Here is a 9,820-nt window from a genome sequence, read left to right as displayed (position 1 = left end):
GGTTTTGTAGAAGGAACTAACATGCACCATAAAAGCTTGGCCCTATAACTCAATAAACGCTCTCAGTTGCAAGCAGCCTCTGAGTTGTTTGTCTTCTGTTAGCCAATTCGCCGACTCCCTATTCACCTATAATCTTCTTCGAGTTATAGAACCGAGCCCAGTGACTGTGCTGGTCTGCGGCACACATGCTGAGATGGGCAAGGGGAGAGATGTTATGAAAGAGTCTGTGACCACGATAACACTGGAGAAAGGGAGGACACTGAATTGTGCCCATAAGATAGAGATGACAGAGGCTAATACCAGTATATCCACAATACTGCATTACCATTAACACTAAACATGGGCTACAGATAAACACATAAACATCTGAGAAGATCAGGTGGGGGTCAGGGAACAGGAGTATACTCTAGACCAGGGATAGATTCAGCCAAGGCTAATCTTGCAGAAACCAGTGATACAAAATAGCCTCAGTCCTTACAGAAACAACAGAAGACAGACATAGAGCAATCCCTCATAGACAGCCACACACTGTGGGAGAGAGATCCAATGGATCTACTAACTCAGGACCATAATACTGGGGGACACCAGAGTAAATTAGCACAACAAAGTACATAAAAACCTTATTCCATGACCTACATTGGTGAGTAGGAACTGGAGTCTTAAAAGCTCTCTAGCAGCCGTCTAAGATGCAGCTAATGGTCTCCTATCACTGGAAACAAAGAAAAGTGAAAAAAAACAAGGGCATTTGGAAGCAATCAGCCCTAGGACATGATGGACCTCAAGACCAGAAGAACTAGATAGTGTCCAGCTACCAATGCCAACCACTTGGGAAAGAATCAAAACTGGAGATCCTAGGTAGAGTGAGAGGAAAAACATGTAACAAAACCCAAAAACACAATAATGACAAGAATTACTGGTCAGGGTGGGACCACCAATACTGTGGCCCTGGGATATATTTCAGTCCTGGAATAAAACTTACTCCGAGGGGCTGGCTATCAGCCCAATAGTAAACAAGACATACATGCAGACCACTCAACCCAGGGTGACACACCAACATACTATATGGAGATGCATCCCTTGGAGCAATCGACCAGGGGCACCAGAGGGGCAATATTTGCACAGAGGAAATGCAGGACACACAGGACTGCATAATTGTGAGGGGCACTGGGGAGGGGGTACTAGGAAGGGAAAGGAGGAGAGTGGGTTAGGGTTGAGGATGGTAATTAGTAAATGTACACAAAATGTTGAATGTAAAACAAACTGTTCTGTAAATGTGCACCTAAAGCACGATATAAATAAATAAAAAGCAAGATAAACATTTTTATGCTCTTTGAGGTCAGGAACAATATTTCATATTTTGTACACTCTTCTGAAGAACTTAGCACAGAACTGGATACAGTAAATACGTAACCAAAAACCAAACCAGATTCACTGCCGTCGAGTCAGATCCGACTCATAGTGACCCCTCCTTGGGTTTCCGAGGCAGTATCACTATGGAAGTAGATTGCCCATCCTTCCTTCCAAGGAGTGGCTGGTGGGTTTGAACTGCCAGCCTTCTGGTTAGCAGTCAAATGCCTTAGGCACTACACCACCAGAGCTCCCACAGTAAATACCTAGTAAATATATATCCATGTGCATATGCTTCTATGACTATGTGTGTTGTTAAGTTCCCACAGTAGCTGCTTAATGTCCATGGTTTAGAAGAATTCACCAATTCATTAGTGACATATTGATGTACATTTTCTTCTAATTACCTGTTTACTTAGATCTTTGGCCTTGATGAGAAATGTCAGAGCATGAAAGTATTTGTCAAGGCCGCTTCTCAGTATGATATGTAAGGTGCGGGACCCTGAAAACCTGCATGAAACATGAGCAACTGTCATTGGCTAAAGGCCCATAACAAAGATATAAACAAAGCCCTCCTAAGTCAAAACACTAATTTTCCAAAGAAAAGTGCAATCCAAAGTCACAATTCATGAATATTTAATAACTTTTTTGGTAAGTGGTTCAAATGACATCAAGGTCTCATCAACTTGCAGAATGAAGTCACAAAAAAAAAAAAAGCAGTAACTTGGATTGTCTGTGCTCCTATCCCTACTGACAGGATCTTTCAAGTACTCCCCAACTACATTCATCACAAGTATTTCTAGGGGCCCCATATGGAGATTTATTTTTGCTCACAAACATGTGTGTCAGGTACAATCACCAAATAGCACCCACCACATTCTTCCCCCTCTTTGAGGGTGGCCACTCAAGAAAACCATCTCACAGCCTCATCACTCTACAGTTGACATCCTAGATTCTGGGAGAAAATGAACAAAGTCCATCTCTCTCTAACCTTGTGTTTCACTTTGTACCTGTGCCCCCAGAGAGCTTGTAAAACCTCTTCTAAAAACAACTTTTTCTGCTTCTTGCCCTAACCTTTTTACCGGTGTCTTTAGATATATCCAACAGTTAGGGAAGGAAGCAGACATTATTTTATATATTCCATTTTCTTTTCTCCTCTCACAAAAAGATTGAAAACTCCTCCTGCCTCCTTCAGACCAAGCAGAAGTTCCATGTTTATCAATACACAATAATAGAGCTTGAGGCTGGGGAAAGGTGGTGAGTCTTTCACTCCAGCTCCTTGCCTTTGAGAGTGATAAAAGAATCATCATGAAACCCACCTGTCTAAAAATGTTGACATCCACAAGACCAGTTTTAACCTCAGGAGGCTGGCTTCACCTGGCATAAGTGTCTGGAGAAAGTCAAGGAGAAGACTAGCAAGTTTCTACACCTTTAACAACAAAAAACAATCAATGCTCATGGAAGCAGCAGTTGAGAAATCAAATATGGTTTACATTGGGCAAATCTGTTGCAAAAGACCTCTTTAAAGTTTTTAAAAGCAAAGATATTATTTTGATGATTAAGGTACACCTGACACAAGCCATGCTATGAAACCAACAGTCACCTCAGATGAAACTGAACACTAGACAAAAAAAGGAAGACAGAAGAAATGATGCATTTAAATTGTGGTATTGGCAAAGACAGAAGCCCTGGTGGTACAGTGGTTAAAGTGCTCAACTGCCGACTGGCATTTTGGCAGTTTGAAACAATAAGCCGCTCTATGGGAAAAAGATGTGGCAATCTGCTTCTGTAAAGATTACATCCTTAGAAACCCTATGGGGCAGTTTTACTCTGACCTACAGGTTTGCTATGAGTCAGAATCGACTTGACTACAGTGGGTTTGACTTTTTGGTTTTGGTTGACAAAGAGTATTGAATATTCAGTGTACTGTCAAAAGAATGAAGAGATCAATATTAGAAGAAATATAATCAAATAATTCCTTAGAAGCAAAGATGGTAAGAGTTTGGCTCACTTACTTTGGACACATTGTCAAGAAAGACCAATCACTGTAAAGAGTCAGCAAAAACAAGGGAAACCCTCAATGTGATAGATTGACCCAATACCTAAAACAATAAACCAAGCATAGCAACCATGAACAAAGGATTAGGCATTAGAATGCACAATATATTATGTATTAGATTGCCATGTATCACAGTCGACTCAATGGCAACTAAAAACAAATAACAAAAAATGATCTATCACTTTTTGTTGAGAAAATAAAGGAAACATCTTATCTCTCTTGCAGTGGTTGACTCCCTTTGTCATTGTGACCACTTCATCCACTCACCCTCCTTTACTCAGCAGATGGTGAGGCCCAAGTACATTCATTCCCCAAGTGCCCCATCTCACCCTCAGAGATATATAACTTTGTATCTCCTTTCAACTCATGGTCCCATCCTCACCTCATCCCACTTCCCCCTTGTCCCCTTCTTGTCTGCATCCTTTCCTCATTCTGACTCTACAGATCCCTATTTATATCCTATTTCCTGTCAAAGTTGTTCCCCTCTAGGTTTTTGTGTCTTCTTTTGCCATCTTTGTGGCTTTTTCCCACCATCTGTGGACAGAAAGGCTTCATTTCTCTCCGTTTCACTGGTTTCACAAGAACAGTTGGGCTTTTTCTTCTTATTTACTAGAAACACTCAATAAATCCACAATGCTTCAAATAAATACCAGGTGCTAAACACCCTCTGCAACCAGTATTCCTTTACAAGACTAAACCTCTGGGTGTAGTAAAATGTTTGTTGCTCCCCCTCCTCCTGTCACCTCTGTTTCTCCACTACAAGCTTCATTAGATTTTGGCAGCTTAAGGTTCTCCCTGCTGCTTCTCCTGCAAATTAAGAGGATGCCTTTAAAGGCAAACCTTTGACCTAGAATTTGAGCATTTAGCTAAGGAAGTTCTGGAATAATTAAATGCTGCTCTAATGAGGAAAAAGAGTTCTGTGCATGCATGCACACGCTCACACACAAACTTACATGCTGTGCAAAGTCAACTGCCAGCAGGAAGCTAATGCCTCCCTGAGCTGGGCTGAGCTCCCAAGTGAGAGAGGCTATCTCTCATCCCTGACACTTGCAGTCCATTAATATCTACTCACATTCTGTGACAGGAAGGAGAGAATATAGAGAACAACTTCTCTCAGAGTTTGATGTGGAAATGTCCCTTCTGTCCTGATGCCTGTGTTACTCCAACCTGCAAGAGGACAGGAACAAATAGCATTCAGTGTTTTTTAAATGGTATTCAAAAAAATTTTTTTTTAATTTATGTGCATTCTAACCTTGAGCTTTTTCTTCCAAAAACTTATCTCTGGTGACTTTTTCAGGCCCCACAACTAATTTCTAACAGGTTTCAAGAGGAGGCTTAGAGGCTATGTGGGAGGCGAGTGGAGCTGGTCCTGTTGTGTTGAAGCTCCTCAAAGCCTACAGTCCCAGGCCTGTGCCTGGCAAAGAGCCTGGCCTACCTGACTCTGCTCGCCCAACACCATCCACAAGGGCTGGCTCCTTGAGACCTGCAGCCTGTGGACATGCCAGGCCTTGTCACTGCAGATGGACCAGCTGATACACCATCAGTGCTCACAATACCAGGACATCTTTGTCCTCAGTTAAGACCTACAGCAACGTGCTGCTATTGGACAGCATTATCCAGTGCACTGAGAGGGACCAGTTCTCCTACCAGAAGATGATTGCCAACCTGCTCATCTGTAGCCACCTCAACCCACTCAAGGTGCTGATCATCGGGGGTAGGGACTGGGGCATGCTATGGGAAGTGCTGAAGCCCTCCATCAGTGGAGGCTGTGATCTGGTGCAAAATTGAGGAGGATGTCATCCAAGTCTTCAAAAAATTCATGGTGAGCATGGCTGTTGGCTACTCCAGCTCAAAGCTGACCCTCCATGTGGAGAGCCATTTTAAGTCATGAAACAGACCAGGATGGCTTTGATGTTTTCATCACTGACTCTTCAAACCCCATGGGACCCTCTGAGAACCTCTTCAAGGATCCTATTATCAGTTCACGTAGACTGCCCCTAAGGATGTTGCCATTCTCTGCTGCCAGGGTGAGTGCTAGTGGCTTCACTTAGACTTCATTAAGGAGATGTAGCATGACATTTCTGGAAGTCACTCTTCCCCATGGTGGCCTACGCCTATTGCACTGTCCCCACCTACCCCAGTGGCCAGATCAGCTTCATGCTGTGCAGCAAGAACCCAAGTTCTTCATGCTGTGCAGCAAGAACTCCTCCAGGAGCCACTGATGCAGCTGACATAGATGCAAGTGAAGCAGAGGCAGCTGTAATACTACAACTTAAACATGCACCAGGAAGCCTGCGTGCTGCCTTGAGTTTGCCCACAAGGCCCTGAATGATGTGAGCTGAGCCCAGACCTCCTGCTGCTGCTGCTGCTGCTGCTGCTGCCACTGCCATTGCCACTACCTAAAAACCTCAGACCAGGGAGGTTCATAGCCCCACAAAGACCCTCTGCAGGCTGTCATCCACCAACTGTTACTGGACACAGAATGCTACCCAGCCTGCCCTCCTAGACAGACTCTTTCTCTCCGTGTGGCATCCATCTTCTAAACCTATACCAGCTATGTACCATGCCTTCTCTGCTTTCTGTTGCCCTTCATTCACCAAACGTGTATTTTTAACAAACAAACAGAAAAAGAGGAGACTTAGAGCCTAGAACCCAAGGCGCCTGTCTTAGTTTCCTGGTGTTGCTGCAACCCAAATAACCACATGTAAGTGGCTTTAAAAAACAGATATTTTCTCTCAGTTCAAGAGGCTAAACCCCCCCCAAAAAACCAAATTCACTGTCATTGAGTCGTTTCTGACTCGTAGTGACCCCCATTGGGTTTCTGAGGCTATAAATCGTTACAGAAGTAGATAGCCCTGTCTTCCTTCTGTGGAGAGGCTGGTGGGTTTGAACCTCTGACCTACTGGTTAGCAATCAAGTGCCTTCTCCACTCTGCCACCAGAGCTCCTTCAGAAGGCTCTCACTACCATCGAGTTAGCCACCCCTCTTCAGGTTTCTGAGGTGATATCACTATCGAACTAGATTACCCAACCTTCCTTCTGAGGAGTGGCTGGTGGATTTGAACCTCCAGCCTCCTGGTTAGCAATCAAATGTCTTAGGCACTACACTACCAGAGCTCCTTCAGAAGGCTAGAGGTCTGAATTCAGAGTATTGTTCTAGGGGGAGGTCCTTCTTTGTCTTTTTCTGCTTCTAGTAACCAGCAATCCTTGGGGTTCCTGAACTTGTAGATTCATCTACTTTTATTGTCATCAGATCAAATCTGTCTTTCCCTTTTGTCTGCATGTCTCTGTGTCTAATCTGCTCTTCTTAGAACTCACTTTACATGATATGGTCTCATATCAATATCTTGTATCTCATAACAAAGAAAATTCTATTATCAAACAGCATAGCATCCACCAAAAATCAAAAAACCAAACTCATTGCCATTGAGTTGCATTTGACTCATAGCGACTCATCTTCCAGTAGATTCCAACTCATGGTGACCCCATGTGTCACAGAGTAGAATTGTTGCATAGAATTTTCTTGGCTATAATATTTACAGAAGCATAACCTTTCATAGGCCTTTCTTTTGCAGCATTTCTGGGTGTTTGAACCACCAAACTTTAGTTTTAGTCAAACCAAAACAAGTTCACTGCACTAAGTCAATTACAACTCATAGTGACCCCCATTGAGTTTCCAAGGCAGTGAATTTTCACAGAAATAGATTGCCCCATCTTCCTCTGCAGAGCAGCTGATGGGTTTGAACTGCCAACCTTCTGGTTAGCAGTCAAATGCCTTAGGCACTGTGCCACCATAGCTCCTTTTAGGTTTAGTAGTTGAACACAAACTATTTGTGCCACCCAGGTACCTTGCACTGGTGTAGGGGTTAGGATTCCAACACATATTCTGGGAAGACAAAATCCAATTCATACCAGTACCTTAAATCCCTGTCTAGATTTAAGAACACACACCCAGATACAGGTCAGTCCCAAACCAGGGACTGTTACCCCTCTGCCTTAGCCTTTTAGGTGCTAGTTGAAGCTGGCCTTTGGAATGTACAAGAATGGGCTCAATTAAAGCTAACTGATTTATGTAAAACCACATGGAAGGAGAAAAAGATAAACTGAGTGGTTATTTGCATTACAAAAGGACTATAAAATGAGGCACCATAGAATTCCTTTAAGCAACAAACACTTTCCATTACTTTAAAATATTGTCTGACTTATCAAAATTCAAATTTCACACAACTTTTCAGGAACATGTTATTACATGGGAAGTACAGAGCTGTCTAAAATTTGCCCAAATTGCATCCCTGGGGTAAACTCAATTGTAGAACCCAAGGGAATTTTCATCTGGGTTGGTTAAAAGTGTCCCACAACATATTCAAAGAGTATTAACCCAATCTGAATTGATGGGTTCTTGTATAAACTAGAAATCTCCCTTGTAAATATCTCAGGTAAACTTCAGTAGTATTCCTTCAATTTGGAGCCAGAAGGTTTTTACCCTGAGAAGGAGGTACATGGATGAGTTTGAATCCCATGGATAGAGGCAGGACTGGGTCCAGGTCCCAAAGTGAAGTGTTGACTCCAAACTGCAGCTATATACCCATTCCTCTCTCCCTCATTTTTGCAGAAACACTTTGTCAAAACAAGAGGCAGTGCCAGTGACATTCATGATGGCAGGAAGATTGTGCTTCTTTGGGAGAAGACAAGAGCAATAGTGTCAAAAGCTCCAGCAGAGGCCCTGTCCTTGAGCTGAGAGTGGGCAGACTCCTCCCTGCACTGCTTTCCTCTAGGGAAGGAATCACCTGGCATCCCTTCTCCTGAGGCCTCCCAGCCATGAATAACACCTAGGGCAGACACCTTAGTGCACAATAAGCCTTCTCTTCCTATCGTCACCTTATTGTCAACGCAGTTCTCCCTGCCATCTTGACAGCCCTGGCATCCATAAAATATCATGCCCTGGGCCACCTGAAAATTCTCCTGGTTTGGGAGCAAGGGTGTGTGAAAATCCAGGCTTTTCGCATGCTCATCTTACTCCCTCCACAGACCCTGGGCAGGGCATTGAATTTAACTGTATTTTCCCCAGCTTTCTTCTGCTGCTGCAGTGGCTTCTTCGCAGCATTTCCCAGTCTCAGCCTAGAAGAAATCTTTTCATTATGGCTCACAGCTGTGATCCTCAGGTTAAAAGAAATTACTCATGAAAGGGCAGCCTGGGGTAGAAAGCAGCAGCATCAGAAGAAACCCCAGTTTCCAAGGGAGAGGGAACTTCAAGGATTTATTGACATGAGAGAGATCACAGTTCTGGCTTCAGGCCCAGCTGCTGACATTTGCAATAGATTTAGGCACCACAGTTTGGCTTGGAATTACTTTTTAACTTAAGCTAAGAGGTCTGAGTGAGGTGTTCTGATCTGCTTGTGATGGTCTTGGTAATGCCCAGGTAAAATTAAGAAAGAGCAATGACAATTGTTTTCTCTCTGCTCTTATCTAGCTCCTCATTGTCTTCTGCTTCCTATTTCCCCTCTTTCACCCTCCCCTCTAATAAAGGGCAACTTTGTACCCTCTTCTCCTTGCCCCTCTATTGTTATCTCTTCCCACCCATCACAACAAGTTCATTGGAATGGTCCCAGGAGGACGGAGAACAAGACAGGACCATGCACCCAGGTGACCGGGGTCTGCTCAGTCCTTGTACCTGACTACTTCTTTGCTTCCTGTTCCATGCCCAGCACCAGCTCTGGGCAGGGAGCACTCAAGCAGAAGAGACAAAAGGAATAGTATTGTATATCATTTGTAGACTGCTTCTTCTTCCTTTTTTTTTTTTTTTTTTTGGTGTTTTCCCCAATGTTATCAAACTTTTAGTTTCACTCCAACCCTAGTAAAGAAGAGAGGATGCTGATATCTCCATTTCCTAGAGAAGCTCACTGTCTAGGAAATATTCACAGAGCAAGAGTTGGGCAGAGCCTCCCAACAGGAGAACTCTTGCTCTGTGAATACTTCCTAAAGATAGTGAGCTTCAATCTTTCATCCATTTATCATGATGTTGCTTATTGGTCCAGTTGTGAAGATTTTTGTTTTCTTTACATTAAGGTGTAATTCATACTGAAGGCTGTAGTCTTTGATCCTCCTCAGTTAGTGCTTCAAGTCTTCTTCACTTTCAGCAAACAACATTGTGTCATTTGCATATCATAGGTTGTCAATGGGTTTTCCTCCAATTCTGATGCCACTTTCTTCTTCACATAGTCCAGCTTCTCAGATTATTTGCTCAGCACACAGATTGAATAAGTATGTTGTTTTTGTTGTTAAGTGCCATCGAGTCGTTTCCGACTCATAGCGACCCCACGCACAGCAGAACGAAACACTGCTCGATCCCGCGCCAGCCCCACAATCCCTGCTATACTTGAGCCCATCATCGCAGCCACCGTATCAATCCATCTCA

At 43.5% G+C, this 9,820-nt stretch overlaps 1 pseudogene; it reads left to right on the top strand.

Moving 5' to 3' along the window:
• Positions 1-5,748, top strand: part of LOC103192152 — a 23,480-nt pseudogene extending 17,732 nt beyond the window's left edge.
• The last annotated feature ends 4,072 nt before the right edge of the window (positions 5,749-9,820 follow it).

Source organism: Orycteropus afer, unplaced genomic scaffold, assembly GCF_000298275.1.
Source record: "Orycteropus afer afer isolate SDZICR_OR568_19922 unplaced genomic scaffold, OryAfe1.0 scaffold00024, whole genome shotgun sequence".
Classification (NCBI taxonomy): domain Eukaryota; kingdom Metazoa; phylum Chordata; class Mammalia; order Tubulidentata; family Orycteropodidae; genus Orycteropus; species Orycteropus afer.
This window is presented reverse-complemented; position numbering and strand designations above follow the sequence as displayed.